The sequence below is a fragment of the Gallinula chloropus genome (assembly GCF_964237585.1).
Source record: "Gallinula chloropus genome assembly, chromosome: 28".
In the NCBI taxonomy this organism is placed as follows: domain Eukaryota; kingdom Metazoa; phylum Chordata; class Aves; order Gruiformes; family Rallidae; genus Gallinula; species Gallinula chloropus.
The window spans coordinates 5,711,996-5,732,118 of NC_140113.1; the positions used below are offsets into that span (position 1 = coordinate 5,711,996).

Genomic DNA, 20,123 nt, shown 5'->3' on the forward strand with positions numbered 1-20,123 from the left:
AACATTGAAAAGGAGGTAAAAACCAGCAATTAGCTGGGTTTCCCTGTCCAAACTAAGGATGTTTTCAGTGTATTCAGTTTTCCTCATGTTTTGTTTCTTTCCATCAGCTTGATGTGTTGAGGACCAGCAGCCTGAAGGACAACTTTGCTGGTTGTACAGTCGAGAGCTTTGGGTAGGTCCTGCTTCAGAAGTGTTGTTTCTTGAGTCCCAGAGGAGCAGCCAGCAGAAGAGGTGTTCAGAGCCCCAGCACAGCCTTTGTGCCTCACTGCCAAGCCCTGTGCTCTGGGTGACACAGAGGTGGCACCTTCAGTTCAGCTCAGCTGAAGGGAAAAGTCAGTTTGGCTTTTACCACAAAAGGGTTTTGTCCAGATGAGAGGTGGTTTTGTTTCCATGCCTGTGAGGCTGTTTTCATGCATAAACAAATTCCAAAAGGGGACACCTCCCCCACACCTTTATTCTGTCATTTAGCTTATTCAAAGGAGTTAAAGCTCCACTGAAATACAGGATCAAAACAGTTCAGAACTGACCAGCCTGAGAGTAAAGTCTAGTTCTGTGGGTCTTCTCCAACATTTCTGTGGAGGAATAAAGCAAGCTGGGCAGATTGACCCCTTAGAAATGCCTTGTCTGGGATTAAATCAGTGGGTGGCTTTCACAGGCATGAGTTCGTTGTCATATTGAGTATAAACTGGAAAAACCTATCCCAGGTAATAAAAACTGCTTAGATGTCTGCAGACTTGAGCTTGATGCTGAATCCCTCTCCCTGACTGCTCAGCTCTACTTCTTTTTCCTCCTTTTCCTTTAAAAACTCTGTCTTCACCCTCCAGGCCTGTCCAAGGGAAAGCATACACCAGTGTTTCCTCCACCTGCAAATTCACATCAGACCCCTCCTCAGGGACTTTACACAAGCAAGAGGTGTATGAGGAGCTGAGACACCTGACCCATGGCTTCACCAAGCTGAGCCCCAGCTACGAGCTAGAAGATCAGAGCCTGGTTGTTGAAGGTGAGCACTCCTGAGATGACTTTGAGGGCATGTTCATTAGTTCTGTTTTAATCACTTCTAGAGCACTTAGTCACCTGTCCCACCCTTTGCTTCCAGGTTATTATCCACCCCAAACACATGAGGAGGCAGAAAGATCTGGTAAGTGCTTTTCAGGAGAAGTTCAAGCTACAGCCACCAAATACTTGAGATACAGCAGATCACCATCACATACCTTGAAACAGAACTAGACCTGTGCAAGAACTCTCACTTTAGGGCTCTCAGGAGGCTGGTGGCAAACAGCAAAGGCCAAAGCCAGCCCATCTGAGGAACATGGAAGTGAAGGACAGGCAAAGCAATGGAATTTGGGAAGCTGGTCTGGAGCTCTGGCACCAAGAATGTTGATAACTGCCTTATTTATAAAAAATCCAGATAGTGTTGTGAGCAGAGCCACAACCCCAGAACTAACAGCAAACAAGAGGACAACAACTCTGAACTGTTGTTTTTCCCATGCACAAGTGTGTTGGCAAAACTAACTACAGCTTTTGCTGACACCCCTAATCCTGTCCCCTTCCCCAAAAGAGTCCAGCAGCTAATAGAGAACTTGGCTTCTCTAAACATCCCTGAAATCATGCAAGGGCTCCAACAATGAAGTGGCATTTAAAGTTGGAGAGCCTCAGAGCCTCATTCCATTTTACCAAAGCTCCTGTACATCCTGCCCAGCTTCACATTGCTGGGGCACAGTTCCTCTGCAGCCTGGTAAGGCCAGATGCCACCTTCAGGCAATTTAACCTTCCAGAAGGACTGTGCTGGACAGTACTTTTGAACTTTGCCAGGGCAAGATGTCATCCTCCCTCCCCCATGTACAGGAATCCAAAAAAACCTGATGTGCCCTTATTTTGCCTTTGCAGAGCTTCAGTTCTGGGCCATTATCCTCATTTGCATCTTTGCCCTGCTTGGCTTCCTTCTCCTCATCTTGTTATGCTTCCTGGTAAGTGGCCCCTTTGCTGTCCTACCTCTGCCACGACTGTGGCAGTGCCCACCCATCTGTGGAGCTGCAGGAGGGGCTGCCTGGGGAGATGTTGGGATGTCCAACAGAAGCAGTACCAGCAACTGGCATGCCAAATCCCCCTTCAGTTACTGCCAACTCCTCCAAGGACTTGTGCACAGGAGGATGGGAAAGGGTATTTGTAGTCAGGTAAGGGGATTTCTAGGAGAGGAAGCTGTGAATCTCATCATCATGAATGAGATGGTCCTTTGCAGAGAGAAAAGTCTAAAACCAACCCAAACACCAGGATGGCAAGCAGGCTGAATTAGGGGATCTCCCATGGTATTTCTTAAACCTCTTCTCTGTCCAAATATCAGCAAAACTATGAGGTTACAGATAAGGAACTGCAGAAGATGTTTCTAATAACCTGCTGGCAATCACATCCAGAGTTTTTTATTCAGTGCTCTTAACATACAGACTGTAGCATCCTTGCAGGGCTGAACTCCAGCTGTGTGTTCTTGGAAAGAGCAGAGAAAATCCTCCTCTGGTCTCTGGTGCTGATTTGATGGGGGAATAGCATCTTAATAGCACTGCTTCAAAAGCAGCTACATCTGCTTTGCACCAGCTGGAATGGCTAAATCCACAGAAAACATGGATTATTCTCCTGGGAGGCTCAAGAGTAAAAATTAAAATGCAGTCAGGAAGATTTAAAAGAGGAAAAAACCCTCATATTCCAAACTGGGAGCTGAGCTAGTGTCTGCCCTCAGGTGAGCATCTTCAGAGGAGCAACATGCCCTGGGGGCATCCAGTGAAGGGCAAGGCACAGGCTTGGATTTATTATTTATTTTCCCTCATTAATATTGTTCTTTTCCCACCAGATCATCTTCTGCCTGAGAAGAAAGTCAGATCTCTACCAGGTTCAACAGGGCATGTACGGGGTGTACTTCCCACACCTGAACACCAGGAAGGTGCATTGATGTATCAGATGGGTTCTGACCTCACACACCCCATCATCCACAGATGAAGGAGAACAAAAAGTGTTTATGCTACTGGAAGAATGTTTCTTTAATAAATTATATTTAGCATTTTCTCTTGTCTTCAAGCAAATCTTTGCACTGTTACCACAGCTACTTTCTACGGGAACCTGCCCACCATGCAGATGTTGAGGGTAAAAAAACCCAACTCCCAAAGCACATTCATACAAATACACACTGAAGAGAAAACAAAAACCACCAGCAATTGCATTTTGCAGGACTCTTCAGTGTTGAAAAGGGCTTAAAATTAGTATAATTTATAGATTTTGGAGGAGTAACTATTATAAAATTCGAAGCCTCACCTAGATTTTAGCTTTTTTCCCCAGTTTATCTTTTAAATATCTTTAACTGATCAAAATATTTAATGTATTTAAAATTACATCAGGGGTTTATGCAAGGATATATTAAGCCTGAGTGGGATAGTCACTCTGGTGTCTTTTGAGATTGATGCCAGTTTCAGGTAAATCAGAGTTCCATGGAGATTAACATGGCAACATCCTTGTGTTGCCTCCACAGGGACACTTGTCATCCCAAGTGGGATAATACCTTTGCCCTACTGAAATCCCAGAGCTTTTGCTCCTGTTACCTCCAGCATCCCATAGTGCAGGGTCTGATGGTACAGGGATCAGGACCTTTTACTCCCCCTCCAGACCACCCAAACCAGACTTGCCCAAGATCTTGTGCCTCAACTCTCTGCACAGCCCAGAAGATGATGACCTCTAAGTAATTATTTGATACCATCATTAAATAAGCTGCTGAGAGTGAAAGCACTAGAATTAATTAAACCACCATTAGTCATTAATTCTTCCACTGCACGAGATGTTTCCACACAACCAAAGTAAAGCTCCACCATGGCAAGTTGGACCAATTCCCCCCCCAGGTCAGGTTCCTCAGTGCAGGGTGAGGTTCTGTGTGCAGAGGATCACAGCCCTGTCTGCTTGAGCAAACAGAAGTTTTCAAGCACCCAGCATTATGTCAGCACCAGCAGATTAAAAGCTTTCCCAGCTGCTCACAAACAACCTTTGCAGGTCCCTGTGCCACCCAGCAGGGCCTGGCTGCAACCACCGATGGAGGACAGAAACGCTGTGAGCAGAAAGGACTTCACAGCTCAGGGAAAAGCTGCATGACAGAGCAGGGCTGGCAGGGTCCTGGGCAAACTCCCAGACCTTCAGCCAGCTGTCCCTGCTGTGCCTCTGCTTCCTTCATCCCAGTACCCTGGTCCCCTCTCACCATGGAGCCCCATCTCTTACTCTCAAAAACCCCCCACCGATTACACCAACAGCAGCACAGGGTGCAGAGATGTGACAGCCAGAACAGGAAGGTGCTGTTTAGTGGAGCTGCTTTCTTGGGAGGGTTAAATTGTGTCTTTCATACAATGGCCATGGGAGATGGGCTGGCTCGCAGCACCACGACCACCACCTCCTCCTCCTCCCCCCTCTTCTCCTCACAGGTTTGCTGGCAACAGAAGCCCAGCACACACTGCAGACCAGCAGTGTCTGTGCTGGCACTGCTGTGGAAAAAAGGGGAAAGCAGAACACACAGGGAATTCCCAGGGGAGCTCCAAGCAGCACCTGAAGCTCCAGGACAAACCTGCATCTGCTCGACAGAAAGGCACACAGAGCTCATCTAGTTTAGAAAAGCTTTAGCTTAGATGCAGCAGAGCAGCACCCAGCTCTGCCCAACCTGCTTACAGGGGCTCCAAAGAGCCAAGACAACCACCCTGGCACCCCCCCTGCCTAAGGGGCTATTGCACATATGGCTTCCTGCAGAAACAGCATCTCCCTGGCTCAGCCACCAGTGCTCACGGGTAGACCAGGATGTGCCATGTACATCCAGCCCCACACATCTTTGCCACCACAGGTAGGGAGTCAAAGTGCTGCCAGATGGTCTCCTGACCCCCCAGAACTGAAGACCCCAAACTAAAGCTGAAACCCACTGAGGAAGGGGCACCAAGACAACTGAGAGGATAAACAGGACTGAGGAGAGCAGCAGTAGCTTACAGGGAGAAAGGACAAGCTGGAGCACACCATGCAGGTGGCTGGTGCCCATAAACCTCCCTGGGGGGCTGCTTTCCAAGAGAAAAAGAGTCTTTGCACACCCCAGTGCTTCTCAGCATCCCTCATGCCATGTTGCAATGCACTTCATGTTATGCTTGGACACCAGCCCACCTTTGCTGTGGAGCAGCTGTTCCCAAACAGGGGCCAGCCCAGCACAGCAGGGATGCAGGTGGCTCAGCCTCCAGCACGGTGACCTGACCCCAGGCAGGGACTGGGGCTGGGCAAGGGCAGAGCCAGCAGGCAAAGAGGCTTCACCTGACCTCAGGGACCTGCCCTGGACCTGGTTCCATCAGTGTTCACCCAGTACCATCCTTAATTGCTTTCCTCCAACAACACCCCCAGCCTCCCACTGCCTCTACTCTCCCTTTGCACCACAGATGTACCTGGGCTGTTCCTTGACCTTCTACACACAGATCAGCACCCAGTCCCCACTGATACCAGTTTGCAAACTGGCAGCACCTGGGCACCTCTTCTCCCAGCATGGGGCTGGGTGGGCTTGCCTGGAACTGCCTTGGTAATTGCTGCTTAGTAAGATCCTTACTTATCCATCAGCTCCTTTTCAGCTTTGAAACATTTTTTGCTGAACACTGGAAACGAGCCTGAATTGCAGCAATAAAAGATCCAGCTGCTTCTGATCACTTCCCCCAGCAATTCTATTCAATTTGGCTCTTATAGATAGAGAAAAAAAGAGCTCCATCTGCTTTGGAAAGCCCTTTGTGCAGCAAGAGCACCATCCAGCCACCTCTTTAACCTCCTGTGCTCAGCACCATCCCAGCACCATTTCCCAATGGGAAGGGAACCTGTACAACCAGCACTGCCTTGTCCAGAACAGGATCCAGACCACCCATCCCATGCACAGACAGCACCTGGCCCTGGCTTCGCTGCCAGGGTTTATAGCTCCACAGGTGAGGCCACATCCTTTCTGTTCATCCCCCCTCACTGATTCATCACTAATTCCATCTCATCAGCCTTTCTCCTGCCCTGCTCCACTCCACTGGGGACATTCACCTGGGGTGAATGCCAGCACCAAAATAGCTGAATTTTGTCATCATTTGTCCCCCCAGCCTGCAAGAAGCAAATACAGATTCCCCTCTGAGCCACCTGCTGGGCCCAGTGTCCCCTCTTTCCTCTGCACAAGTACATCAGCTCCACCTCAGCAAAAGGCAGAAGAAGAAGTTAGGAAATCCTATTTTCATGGTTCAGTTTCCAGACTGCAGCTGCACCATGCACCCACCCAGTCCTGCTACCTGGCACCACCTGCACACTGTTCAAACAGCCCTGACAGAAACCTACCCACCTTCAATCACAGCAGCTCAGCAACACCCATCTCCAGCCAAGATCAACAGCCACACGATGCCAGCTGGCCCATCACAGGCTGTCCCCTCTGAAGAGCATTGAACAGGATTTGAGCAAGAAGTGATGAAGGAGGAAACGAGGAGATGCTGTAACCACAGCCACAGAGCTCCGGGCACTGTACCCAGAGAGGGAACCCCTGGGGTGCTGGCTTCTGGCCAAACACCATTACAAGAAACACCACCAACAAAGTAAGACCAAAAGCTGACCACAAACCCCCCGGACAGGCGAGCCAGCAGAAGCCAGAGCTGGGCAGCACCTTCATTTCACCACACTCATGGCAAAAGAGCAGGTTGTATCATCAAGTGCTGCAGCATCACCAATCTCACTCAGGGCAGAGGCAAAACTATCTGTATTTGGCAAAACTCAGGTGGTCAGAGCACCCTGAGCACCCTGCCAAGGCCCAAGGGAGAAAGTGAAGGCAGAAACCCACATCCCTCCCAACCCATGTGAAGGATTTTCATACCTGGGCCAGGGAAGGGAGTGCCAGGAGCCAGGTACTGCCCAGAGGGGAGGAAAGGTGCTGCTTTTCTGTCCCTGGTGTTCTCTTCTAGCAATATCTGTCTCCACCCCTCTAGGGTTTAGAGGGGTGAGGGTGTGTGCAGCTGCAGCCTCTCCACCACTTTGCACTGATCCTCAGGACTCGATTGTCCTCAGCTGGGCTCCCCAGCTGGGAACTGGGAGCATTCCCCAGCACTGAGGCCTGGACAAGGAGAGGCTGGCAGAAACTGAATTCCCCACAGCTGCACTTGAGTCAAGGAGACTTCCCCCTTTCTGTGCCCTCATTTTTCACCCTCTCTCAGCCCTCCTTCTTCTCTGCCCACCCCCAAGATTTTGGTCCCATGAAGACCCCTCATTTCATGCACCCCCAGCTGGCAGAGTCGAGGGTACCGTGGCCAGTTTAGTCACTGAACCTGAACAGCCACGTGGCAGATTTGATGTCTTTTAACACAGCAGAGGTGTCTGCTCCCCTCTCCAGCACTGAGAGCACGTGTGGGATGGAACAGTCTTGGTCCCCCCCCGGCGGCTGCTGCCTGTGAACACCGACACCTGCACAGAGTTGCTGACTGGGGAGGAGCAGGAGCCACAGAAAAGCTCCAAAACAGTGTCAAGATCTGCACTAAACCCTTCCTCAGACAATTCCCCAAATCAATCGTGCCCAATTTAGCAAATCTATGAGGAAAAAAAATCCCCCCTGATCTTTTAAAGCTGACGTAGGGGTTGGTGGGAGGGATGCAGGATGCTGCAGGGCTGGAGTAAGGATGTTACAGGGACACTGCAGAGATGGTGGTGCAGGTGGGGTGCCACAAGGATGCTGCAGGGATGCAGGAGACATCTTGTAGGACACTTTCCCACGTCTCTCTGACAAGCAAAGAGTATTTGGTTCTCAAACTGACTCAAAACTAGCCACTTCATTTCCCCTGAAACTTTCCGGAGAAAACAAGTTCTTATCTCACTAGAAACCCTGGCCACAGCCGCTGGGCTGCCTGGGAGAACCAGCAGCTCTGGTAACCCAACAGTGGCACACGCAGCCTTGGACAACTGCTGGCTGCTGCCTCCCCAGGGATGCTCCCAAGGGCAGGGCTGAGCTGCTGGCACCACGTGCCCAGTGCAGCTGCAAACCCGGGTCCCATGTCCTGCAGAGCAGAGAGCTGCACATTCTGCTTCCTGTGAGCTGAGAGGTGAAACATTGGGGGGGGGGGCACCGGGCATGACCCAGGGGTGTCACTGTGCATCCCTGGTATCAGCTGAAGAATCAAACACTTGGCTTTCAACCTGTACCTTTTTCTGTTAAAGGCTCAACATAGGGACAGAACTCTAGTTCTAGCTTCAGTTAACTGTGGTGAGAGCAGCTCTCTGAGCAGGTACTGCTGCAGCCCACAGAACAGCTGGCACATCTGCAGCCCAGTAAATCACCTCTCCTGGTTTTGCTCAGCAAGGAGCCAGAGCAGCAGCATCTCCCAACTATCAGAGGGCTGGAGCAGCTCCCCTACAGAGAGAGGCTGAGGGAGCTGGGCTGGGTCAGCCTGGAGAAGAGAAGGCTGTGGGGGGACCTCACTGCAGCCTCCCAGTCCCTGGAGGGAGCAGAGGAACAGGAGGGGAATCAGCTTGTTCAGAGGGGAGATAATGGCAGGACAAGGGGGATGGAGTGAAGCTGGAGGAGGGAAGGGTTAGAGGAGATATTGGGGGGAAGTTCTTTGCAGAGAGAGTGGTGAGGGCCTGGAACGGGCTGCCCAGAGAGGGGGTGGGTGCCCCGTCCCTGGGGGTGTTCAAGGCCAGGTTGGATGGGGCCCTGGGCAACCTTGTGTAGCTCCAGGCCTGGAGGTTGGTGTCCCTGCCTGTGGCAGGGGGTTGGAGCTCTGTGATCCTTGCTGTCCCCCCTTCCAACCCAGACCAGTCTGGGATTCTAGGACTCACTCCCAGCACCCCTCTGGGTGATGCAGAGCAAACAGGCAGCATTCAGGCTGGTGAGATCCTGCCAGCACACTCCTCTCCATGATGCCCCCTGCTCCTCCTGGCATGGCCCAAAGCTCAGCCCCCACCCAGGGAAAAAATTGCTCAGTGGTTAATCAGAAACCTCCATCCCCCTTTTATTCTCCCAGAGGGACTTTCTTCCACCCATCAGCTTTTACCCGTGGAGGAGGAGGGCTCCTTCCGCTGGCTCCGTGGTTCTCAAAGGGGCTCTGCAGCAGTTGCACAGGGGCTTTTGGTGAGGGTGTGAATTAAATCACTGCCAGACCCACCCTGCCTGCTCGATACCAGCGCTGGGAAAGCGCCCAAGTTACAATCTGCCTTTCACAGTGCCACAGAAACATCTGCCTGGTGATGCTCTGCGAGGCCCAGAGTGACTCAACCTGTGCCTATCAGTGGTCCCACCATGCTTTAGAGATATGCAGAGCTACTGGTGGTTTGGAGGGTGCCTGGGAGATTGGCACAGCCCAGCAGGATGCCAAGGACCAGTGCTCATCTCCAACACACTGGCCGGATGGAATTGGGGGCTGCCTCACGTGGGCAGCAAGGGACAGCACTTCTCTGTGTCGAAGGGGTCAGTGTAGCTCTGAGCTGGCAGTAACTCCCAGGCTGCCACCCAAAGTCCTTTTGGGTGATATAAAGCAAAGACACCACCACCAAGTTCTCCTCACGCTTCTCCTCCTCACACTCAGGGCTTGAAGGGGACGGAGCAACCCTGCGTGCCCATGCTGGAACAGCTCCACACCAGCACTCCACAGGCTTCAAAGTGGGATGCAAAAACCCCCTCATCAGCACATCTCAGGGAAGCAGGAGGAAAGGGATGGTATGATTTTTGAGGTTAGTCAAAACCCTGCGGTAGTTGAGCGGAAAGTCTCTCTCTGCCGCAATCTCATTCTCACGTCGTGCCAGGTTTGTTTCTTGCTGTGTTAAAGGAACAGCAATGAGTGTGGGAGGTGTGAACTAATGCTACCGCACTTGGGAAGGTGGTGACGACCTGAGATCTCACAATGATGTTCTTCAAGACTCCCTACTCACCAGGGGTGTGAGCAAGTACAGTGGAAAATAAAAAAAAGGGACAGAACTGGTCTTTTAAAGAAAAAACCCCCCAGCCAAACAACTGAGAGACAACCTTGTCAGCAGATGCTATTTAAGAGCAAAGACATTTGCCTCCTCTCTCTCCTAGGGCAAGTGTTAACCTTTAAACACAGCCTTGCTGCTCCCCTTTCACTTACACATCTTCTCCTCCTACTTGCAGAAATCCCTCGTGTTTCCCCGTGGAGAGGCCGCGGCTGCTGCGTGCTGTGATGTGCTGCACCAGGAGCATCTCCATCCCCACCGCCCCAGCCAGCCAGGGGCTTCCAGGGAACAGCTGATGTGATCCAGTGGGATACACCCCTGAGATGTACCCACATGGGGAAACAGAACATCCTCCTCGTTTCCTTTCATTCCTGGGCCAGGGGTCTCCTGGGGGGGTGGGTAGAGCTGACACCACCACCACCCCCCAGCGCTTGTGCAAGTGTGGAGCTGGCTGTGAGTAGCATCCCCAGGCTGCGCTGCAGGCAGCTGCCCCGATGTGAGGAGCTCTTACACACAGAGCTCCAGCCCTGCTTGAGAAGGGGTTTTTCCCCCCCAGGTTCAGGAGAGCCCCTCCAGCACCCAGCCCGGTGGGAGCTCCCTTCAAGGGAGGGTGACTCCTGCCCATGCCGCCGCTTCCTCCCCGGGGCTGCGAGGGCAAGAACAAGGGCTTGTGGTGACGTGGGAGCCTTGCGCAAGAAACGAGGGGGAAGTGCAGCTCTTGCTACTTTCCAGAGAGCACCTCACGCCTGAGGAGGGTGAGTGGAAACAGCCCGGCAGGAAGGAGGAGCGCCCAGGGCTGCAGCTTCTCTGCGCATCGCGCCTGTGCCCTTAACCTGCGCTCCGGGGCGCTCGGGGGACGAGGCACGGGGCAGAGGAAGGTCCCTGTGAGGAGGGCAAGGGCTGTGTGGTGTGCAGGTGGCCACAGCCCAGGGGCTGTGACAGGGCTGCAGCACCGGCTGATGGGCGCTGGCAGCACCGCAGCCCCGTCCCATCCCTGCATACCCCAAGGCTGCTGCAGGAGAGGAAACCCACGTGTCTCTGCACACCCTCTGCTCAGTCTGCAGCGATTTAAAGCAGAATGAAGCTGAGCTGGGGGTGCAGCTCCTCTGGCCATGCCACGACCTGCACCCAGAAAGCCCCTTCAAGCCTGGCAAGGGGCTACAATGTGGGGGCTGAGCCCCACGGGAGGAAGGGCAGGTGCAGAAAGAGAGGGTGATGGCAGAAGGGAGTTTTAAAGCATCTTGTTCACAACCCACCGGCACTTCCTGAGGGAGGGCTGGAGGGTGGGGAGGGGGCTGTGCGAGTCCCTGGGTGGGGAGGCATCACTGAGGCTCCCCTGCCTGCCAGCTCCCCCACTCTGGGTGCCTGGCTCCCTGGTTACTCTCTTTAAAAAGCAGTAACAAGAGGCAGCTTTTCCTTATCAAATCACCTTTTAACTTGGGAAGCTGCAGCCTTTGGCTGCTGCTCCAGTGCCAAGCACTGCCAGGAAGTAAGGCAAGGAAGCCACCCCTGCTGCTGACTACAAGGCAACTGGGACAACTCAGCTCTCAGCATCAAAAGTCCCCAAAGACACCTGCATCCTGCCCACCAGAGCAAGGAAGCCCAGAGTTTTAGGATCTGGCTCAAAGAGATTAGGACAAACCTAAACAACATAAGCCTTGCAACTTACAGTATCCACGTTTCACAGCCCCAAGGAGGGCAGAGCATTAATATTTGCACCCCAAACACAGCTCAGCTCACAGCTAAGGCTGAGCAGCAGGGGCCCTGTGGGTGGGATATTGGCTTTGAGTTGGGCTAATAGATAAACCCCAACCCACTGTGTGTTTACTGGAGGTGAATTCCCCAATTTCCCAGGCAAAGTCCAAGCTGTGGGTGTGTGTGGTCAGAGTGAGATGCCACAGGCACCAGCTGCCTCCCTGTCTCTGCATCCCCAGCAATGCAGATGCACTCTGCATCCCCTGCATCCCCACAGCACCCTCCCACCACTGAGGCAAATGACAAATCCTCAGTGAAAATCTCATAAATTCTACCCAGTTTGGTAGGGAGAGTCCTCATTAACATAGTTTGGGGCTCAGGAGCTTTGAACTGGGTGGATTTTTCTTGTGGTTGTGCCACACACACAATTAATCATCTTGTAATAACTACAAGGCCACCCGGGACTCTGCAGCTGCACTCCTGTCACTGGGGGGTTATTCAGAACTTCAGAGCCATGGTGGGGCTAAAACACAGGTCCCCCCACTTGGCTTTCACAGCAGCCTGGGGCACAAGCCACGGGCAGAGTCTTTTGAGAACAGATCACTTCAATTTCACAGTGATTGTTCACCAAAATTCCCCCCCACACCCTCTTTCTTCAAGGCATGAAATAAATAATGCAACAGCACCTTCCATTCTCTTGGATTTTGTGTTTTGCTGGTCCTTTTTCTCCTTATTTTTCAAGCTTTCTTATTCCCACTACATGCAACCTCTGAGCAATTTAGGAAGATTATCTATACTTACACCATCTATTAAAAATGCTGAAACAATGAGGAAAACTGGCTGGGTTATAGCAAAACTTGCTAATTTTGTCTAATGAGAGAATTAACACAAGCAGCTCAGCCAGGGATTAAGTCCTCAGTACCCCTCAGCATTGTCTCCCACAGGTGCACCCCTGTTTGGTCCAGAGGTTCAGTGGGAATTAGGGAATACTGTTGGAGAGGGGTCAGAGGAGCCATGAGGATGCTCAGAGGGCTGAAGCAGCTCCCCTACAAAGAGAGGCTGAGGGAGCTGGGCTGGGTCAGCCTGGAGAAGAGAAGGCTGTGGGGGGACCTCACTGCAGCCTCCCAGTCCCTGGAGGGAGCAGAGGAACAGGAGGGGAATCAGCTTGTTGAGAGGGGAGATAATGGCAGGACAAGGGGGCTGGAGTGAAGCTGGAGGAGGGAAGGGTGAGAGGAGATGTTAGGGGGAAGTTCTTTGCAGAGAGAGTGGGGAGGGGCTGGAACAGGCTGCCCAGAGAGGGGGTGGGTGCCCCATCCCTGGGGGTGTCCAAGGCCAGGTTGGCTGGGGCCCTGGGCAACCTTGTGTAGCTCCAGGCCTGGAGGTTGGTGTCCCTGCCTGTGGCAGGGGGTTGGAGCTCTGGGACCCTTGGGGTCCCTCCCAACCCAGACCAGGCTGGGATTCTATGATTCTAATAAGTAAAATATTCCCAGCCACCTCATGGCAGCCTGGCAAAACCTTCCCTAGGAAAGGTCAGCTTTTTCCTCACCAAAACCCCAACTTTTTTGTCTAACAAACTGCAGTAGAGAGATTCATCTTGGTTAAAGAAATAAATAGGTGAAACTTGAAAATTAACCATTTGACATTTGGCAGGGAGTGGGGAGGGAAATGCTGACAGAATGAAAAGAATTACCAGCTCACACACCTTTCCCATGCAGGGAAGGAAAGAGTAATTCTCTGCTCAGTTCTAATTGCTGATGCGTGGGAAAACTGCCCAGGAGGGAGTTCCCTGTCCTTTAGCTGGAGAGTTGAGGGATGCAGAGGCAGCACAGCAGAGGACTGATGATGGCAGCACCATTGAGCATCCTGTTCCTCCACGTGCCCAGCTGATCGTGGTCCAAACAGCCCATCTTGTCCCCATCCATCCCATCCCTGCATGAGAGGTCCCTGTGTGGCTGCCACCAGCACTGACCAAAGTGGCAAATGGGAAGGAGAATTTGATGCTGCTGAGAATGGTCAGACTCAGACATTGTGCTTTGTCCTGGACACATCTGGAGCTGGGGGTGACCAAGGGGCCACATCTGGATTGCTGCATTGGCCCCAGGTGGCTGCCTGCCTTTGGAAATCAAGTCAGATCAATAAAACCCTGATTTTTAAAATTATTTCTCTTCTTCTGATGCCTCCCCTAGGAGTAACCTTGGGCAGTTCACACATCCACTTCTGCACTTCACTTGTCACCAGTAAACACTCAGGACCACAGATGTGGAAACCAAACGTGGGTCTCGGACTCAAGGGAGGCTCAGGGCAGCAAGAGGAGCTGCTCCCCAGCCCACCCCCAGGGCAGCTCCATCCCAAGGGACCCGTGTGGAAGGCAAGCCCAGGAAGATGCAACCCTGGAGGTGTGACAGGCTTATCAATTTCTAACCTCCTCTTGTGTGCTTGTGATCCCACCGCCAGTGGTCTCGTGCAGCGATGTGGTTAACATGGGTGTTTCCTCCCGTTCAGGGGGATATGGACACACATGCACAGTGACAGCGCTCCTCACACCTCTTGCCACAAGGCAAATCACTCATCTGCAAGCACGAAATCCTCTGTCAGGCCTCTCCTCTGCCTGGGCAACACTTCCCTCCCACGTGGTGCGCAGAAGACAGAACCACAGCTGGGAATCAAATGACAAACACCACGTTTTGCTGGCCCCAAGCAGCCTTTGCACAGGCTGTATTGTCCCCCACACCTTCACAACCATCTCAGTGGCGCACCAGAGGTGAGGGCAGGTGTTGGTCTCTGCTCACCACAGTGCTGAGCCAGCCCCAGGGCTTTGGATCTGTGCAAAGAGAGGGGATGGAGCAGCAGCACAAGAATAGCACACCATTTCCAGGTTTAACTCAACACAGTAAGAGTTAAGTTCTGGGGAGATTGGGGGATTTTACCCAGAAAAATGGCATTTCAGGAGGTTCTGTGAAGGTTTGAGTCACGCTTCAGCCCAGGCTGATTGATGCAGCCATCGCTAAGTGAAGCGGTTTGGAGCAGAAAGGAGCGAAAAGAGAGACAACACAAGCATGCCTGGTGGCTGGGAAGTGGAGCTCAGCTCTCTGCTCTGCCCTGCACAGGGTGGGGAATCAGGAAGGATAATCCCAGCGCCCTGGTGAGGAGGGTTCTGGGACCGTCCCTGCCCCAGCAAGCCACGTCTGCACCAATGGTGCGGAGAAGGTGGGGTGGAGGCACCTGGTGCACTTCTTGCTCGAGAAGTTGTGGACTGAGGTTGGGTTTGGGAGCAGGGTTTGGTTAGCTGCTGCTTCACCCACACTCAGCCCTCACACATCACGAAGGCTGCAGAGACTTCTAATGCCTGACAAAAATAAATTATAGAGGGAAAGAAAAAAAAAAACAAGAATCAAGCAAGCTTTATTCATCCTAGAGTGTTGCTGTCTGAGTAGTTGTTTGAGGTCAAGGAGTTGTCAAACCTCCCCAGGTCCCTCTGATGTTTTAGCACACTTATCAAGTATGAGTAATGCTACGTGCGAGAAGTGAAAGATTGTGGTCTTCAGAAGAACTGATATCAGAAAGCCAGCTTAAAGATGAATAGCTTAGTGTATTCACACTTCTTCAGTTGCATTTACTACATCATATTTACAGGCTAATGTAAGGGTGTATACTTTCTTTTTCTCTCTCTCTTTTTTTTTTTCTCCTCTGTAGTTGAGAATGATTTTTAGAAGTGTGATAAGAGATCTGAGCTGGAAGGCAGCTCCATCAACACTGACACCCTTGCACCCAGCACTCCTCTAATAATCACTTCATTTAACACACCACTGAGGATTATTGCACATAATTAAGGATACTGGTCAGCATTAGCAATTTAGGCAGCAGCTAATATTCCTAAGTAGCTAAAATTCCTAATTTTGCTTTCAAGGGAGCCAGACTGCACGAACTGCTTCAAGCTTTTGCAAGCCATGGGATGAAGCTCCAGTTAAGGAGACACAAGAGGCTGGAGATTGTCCCAGGTGATGGCCAGTGGGCATCCCAAACCCATTTCTCCAGCTGCAGCTCAGCCTGACCTTGCTGCAGAAGGGTGGACAGGCATTTTGCAGTCTATTATACCTTTGGATAATTCAGGTCTAGAAGCTCATGGCCATGCACTTCTCCACCATAGGACTTAGTCCTCTAGAAGCCAAAGCCCACGGGCACCCAGGGCTGTGTTGTCCAGCACACTGGGCACTCATCAGCTCCTGAGGCTCAGGTCATCAGCTCCTGCCTGTCTCTACTCCATGCAGGTGGGCATGAAGACATCAGCATGTTTTCCTGGTGGCATTTCATCAGCAATCACTAGTACCTTTTCTGTTGAACCCAGATTTTCAAAGTAATTTCCATGTTTGCACAGAGGGTCCCTAAACAGGGGGTGCCATAGCCAAGCTAGGATGAGAACTGGGACCAGTTTGTACAACTGGTGAGACATGCAAAGCACAACCCAGGGGCTGTCACAGGGCTGCCTGTCAGGAGCACAGGGATAGCACACTGCAAGAGGGCACACAAGGAAGGCACATGGATGCAAAGGTGGGTGCAAGGTCTGGCAGGAAAGAAATCAGGGTGCAGTCCCCACAGCTCAGAGCACAACAGGCAGATCACATGAGGAGCAGCTCTCACACTGCTGATAAGGCCAGCACAAGATAAGGGGCAGGCATACCCTTGCTACCTGTGGTTGCTCAGTCTAACCCCTCACAATCTCTCCACATAGGAAACAATAAAGCCCATCCCCAACTCCAATGTCCAAACCCTGCAACTCACCACAAGGGCCAGAGCATCACTGGGAATGCAGAGAAGCAGAGCTGCAGCCTTCCTCCATGCTTGCCCAGATGACCACTGCTAACCCAGATACCAGCACATCCCCACTACAAACATTCCCCCAAGCTCTGGCTATCAGCCCCCGACTGGTATTTGTGCCCCACCCTCAGGGGGATTGCAAACCAGCTACACCCATGCAAGCAGATCACCTGGGATTTCAGGTGCTGGAAATGCCAACCAGGAATATAACAATTATTTTGTACCAAAAAAACCCCCAAAATCTCAATTCACTGATCTAGAAATAGCCTTCTAGGATTGGCACAAGGTTAAATCAGAAGAATCCTATAGGATGGTTCCAGGGGAATTCAGTTTGAGCACTTCTGCTCACAGCAGTGTATGGTCTCCTACGTGTGAGTGGAGATGCAATGCAGAGAGCAGCTCATTTTGCAGATGACTAATGCTGCTAGTTGGGTATGGCTTGGAATTTTCCCTTCTAATTATTTTATAAGGATGGAAGCATAGCCAAGATTAAATTTAAAGCAGCCTTTTTGAGATGGCATCACCCTTACAGGTCCACCCAGGGGCTCAGCTGCCTGTCAGGCTGCAGGCTATTCCAGAAGCAGCATCTATTGCTGTAAGTCACTGCTAACTTTTCCTGCATTGGCAATGATTCATGTTTGGTCCTTAGCCTAAGCTAAAGGTCATCATTAACTCATGCTCTTCAGGGAAGTAGTCATCTCTCTCTGCCTAACACTACAAAGAAGTGAAAAATAGTGCTCGAAAGGTGTGAGATCTCTCGGGGTTTTCTGGAATGAGCAGTGCCTGGCAGAGGGGAAATCTATCGACAGGCACAGGGATGGAGAAGCATTTGGATCAGACTGCATCTCCATCCAGCCTTGCAGCTTGTCTCCAAAGCCAGTGGACGCTTAGGAAAAACCCACGAGAGCAGCGGCAGCATCACTCACTCTCCTGGCTGCCCTGGCCGTGCTTCGGGGATGTCCTGAGCCAGTCTCACCAACACTCTGCATCAACTTGCTTTTGACAGACTGAATCTCCCTGAAATTGTCTGGTGGCTTTCTGATCTCATTTATATCCACAGCCTCCCATGGCTTAACCATGTGCTGCAGGGAAAAAATCCTTTGGCTTTCTTTTTAAAGCCTCTGCCTGCTTTCCCTCAGCTCCAGCTCGTTCTGTGGGATGGAAACCAGGGAACCACCTTCCCCTCACCAAACTCTGCAGGTGTCCCAGGATGTGTGTTTAGATACCAGCAGCGTGTCCCTGTCTTCCCAATGCAAAACCCCAGAGGGGTCTCCATCCCAGAACCACCCTGCATCTCTGCTCACTGTCACTGGCCCCTTTGCTGCCTCTTCTTGGGAGCAGGAGTGGTAAATTGCATCGATGAGAGCTCAGTGGGACAGCAGAGCTGCCTTGGGAGTGCAAGTTATTACCAGTTCCAACACAATCTGATAACTTCATGGTTTCTCCTTGGTGCATTAAGCTGTGTTTACCATCACTGGAATGCTCCTGCATTATCTTTGAGTGCCACAGTCCTGTTCCCCTTTTGCCAGCCTGAATAATTGCATAATGCCAGCACCTCTTTAATTTCCTCTCTCCCTGCTTTTCCTCAACCACTTGCTCAGTGAATTGTCTAGAAGGCAGATGCCACCACCACCCTGCCTCTCAAATTCACACCGAGCTGTTGAGCGTTGTCCACACTGAGCAGGACAATCCTCACCAGAAACTTTTACAGCCAAATGGCTATATATTATTTGTAATTTGAGAAAAATACGTTGATTGTGACAGCTGGAGGTGTGAAGAGGTGGAAACCCTGCTTTAAAAATACACACTGAAGCAGCAGAGAAAGCCAGGCTCAGCTCTGACTGAGAAAAGAATTAAGCTCTGAATGGCAAATGAACTGGGGTGAGATGTTTAAATGCTGCAGCTTCTCTGCTGGGAGGAGGGGAACGTCACCAGCTCCCTCTCCTTTCCCTTTCCAGCTCACAGCAGCTTAAATTCCCAGCTGTGCTGGTCCCAATGGAGGGAGGAGGGTGCCCCACAATGCTCGATCTGCTGACCCAGGTGATTTCCTTTCCCCCAGGAAGCCGTTTTGCATCCCTGCAGCCAGAGAAGGGAATCAAAGTCTCTCCTTACTTGGGGATGTGCTTAAGCCACCAGCTCCTATGCAAAACTAAAGGCTGATACTTACACACCATTTCTTCCTCCACCGGTTGTGATTTCGAATGACAGTGGTGGCGGTGGTGGCTGTGCTACAGGGGAATTCAGGCTGGCCACGTGCACCAGGGCTTGTTCACCAGAGAAGGTCAGTGTTGGGACCACGGTCACGCTACTGACCCCAGCGAAGGGGTGCTGGGGTAGAGGCTGGGCTCAGCTCCCGGGGGTATCGGGCTCTCTGTGTGCAAGGACGATGCTCACGGGCTCAGTGGCAGATGCAGGTGCCAAAGGAGAATCCCCACATCTCAGTCCTGCTCCTGCCCTGAAAGCTGCCAGTCCTCACCTGGGACTCACCAAAACCCCTCATGCACAGAGGTGGGGAGTGGGTGGCCTCATGGAGGGGGACCTTCTCCTGCCAGCAGTCACTGTGACAAGAAACATGCTTTGGAATTTATAAACAAAGCATCTCTGCCTGGAGGAGCTGGAATACAGTGGAGCTGTGCAGTACAGAGCCAGATTTAATGGCTTCTGCCTTCAAATTTCTAAGTTTTATCTCTGCCCTAAGAATAAACATCACCAAGTGGTGCTGATAAACACAGCCCTGTATTCACCAGTGTAAATAACGATGGTATCAGACCTGTGGCATTGGTTTACGTGTTTAACTGTGGGTTGAATCAACAGTACAATCTTAAATGCCAGTTGGTACTGAGTTAGGCTGTTGCTTTTGACCTTTCTGTTCTGGTAGACAGATAAAAAGTACCAGAACAGGTTCCCAAAGAGATACAGGCAAGAATCATCTCTCTCACCTTCTCTTCTTTAGACACATTATTATATAACACTCAAATTGATAATTAACCAGCTTGAAAGCTACCTGAGATGACTTTGGAACAAAGGCTGTTTAATGAATTAACTTGTAAGGCTGAGCAGAAGTGTCCCTCACAGGTAAGCCCTGCAGCTCCCATCATCTGAAACAATTAGTACAATAATGGCTCTTATTTGGAGATATTATTAAATGTTTGCAACTTGGGGATGGGATAATCGACAGATGGCTGGATCTCCCCCACGTTCTGCATGAAAATCTTGAGGACAAAGCATCAAAGGAGAAATGCAAGTGTGGAGGTTGGGAAACCACCCTCTCTGCCTCCATCCCCTTCGGGTGAGCAGCCCCGGAGGAGAGGAAAAGCAAAGCCTGGAGCAAAGTGGCAAAGGGGCTGTAAGAAGGTGTGAGATGAGCCAGAGAGGGGCCAGGGTGAAGTGAGCCATCACTTCACACCCTTTCACCTTCTCCTGCTGCTTTTCCTGCTGCTGGTGCACCCTTCCGCTCCCTCCGCGGGGGCCCAGCAGCGTACGCCGCTGTGAACCCCTGCTCCAGCTTTGGCCCCCAGTTTGTGCAACAGCAGGGACATAACAAACAGGAAACGTTACTCATTTCTTCATCTGTCTTCAGATGAACCCGGCCTGCTCCCCACGAAAAGGCACTTCTGGGCACTTGCAGGTTTAAAGCTCTCAGGGTCACCTCGGCC

The 20,123-nt window shown here is 51.5% G+C and overlaps 1 long non-coding RNA gene across 1 annotated transcript; it reads left to right on the forward strand.

The window, feature by feature from the left end:
* The first annotated feature begins 931 nt into the window (after positions 1-931).
* LOC311201678 lies at positions 932-1,927 on the forward strand. The gene is made up of 3 exons (XR_014617878.1): positions 932-1,000; positions 1,097-1,138; positions 1,888-1,927. It is a non-coding gene; the product is annotated as an uncharacterized lncRNA (long non-coding RNA).
* The last annotated feature ends 18,196 nt before the right edge of the window (positions 1,928-20,123 follow it).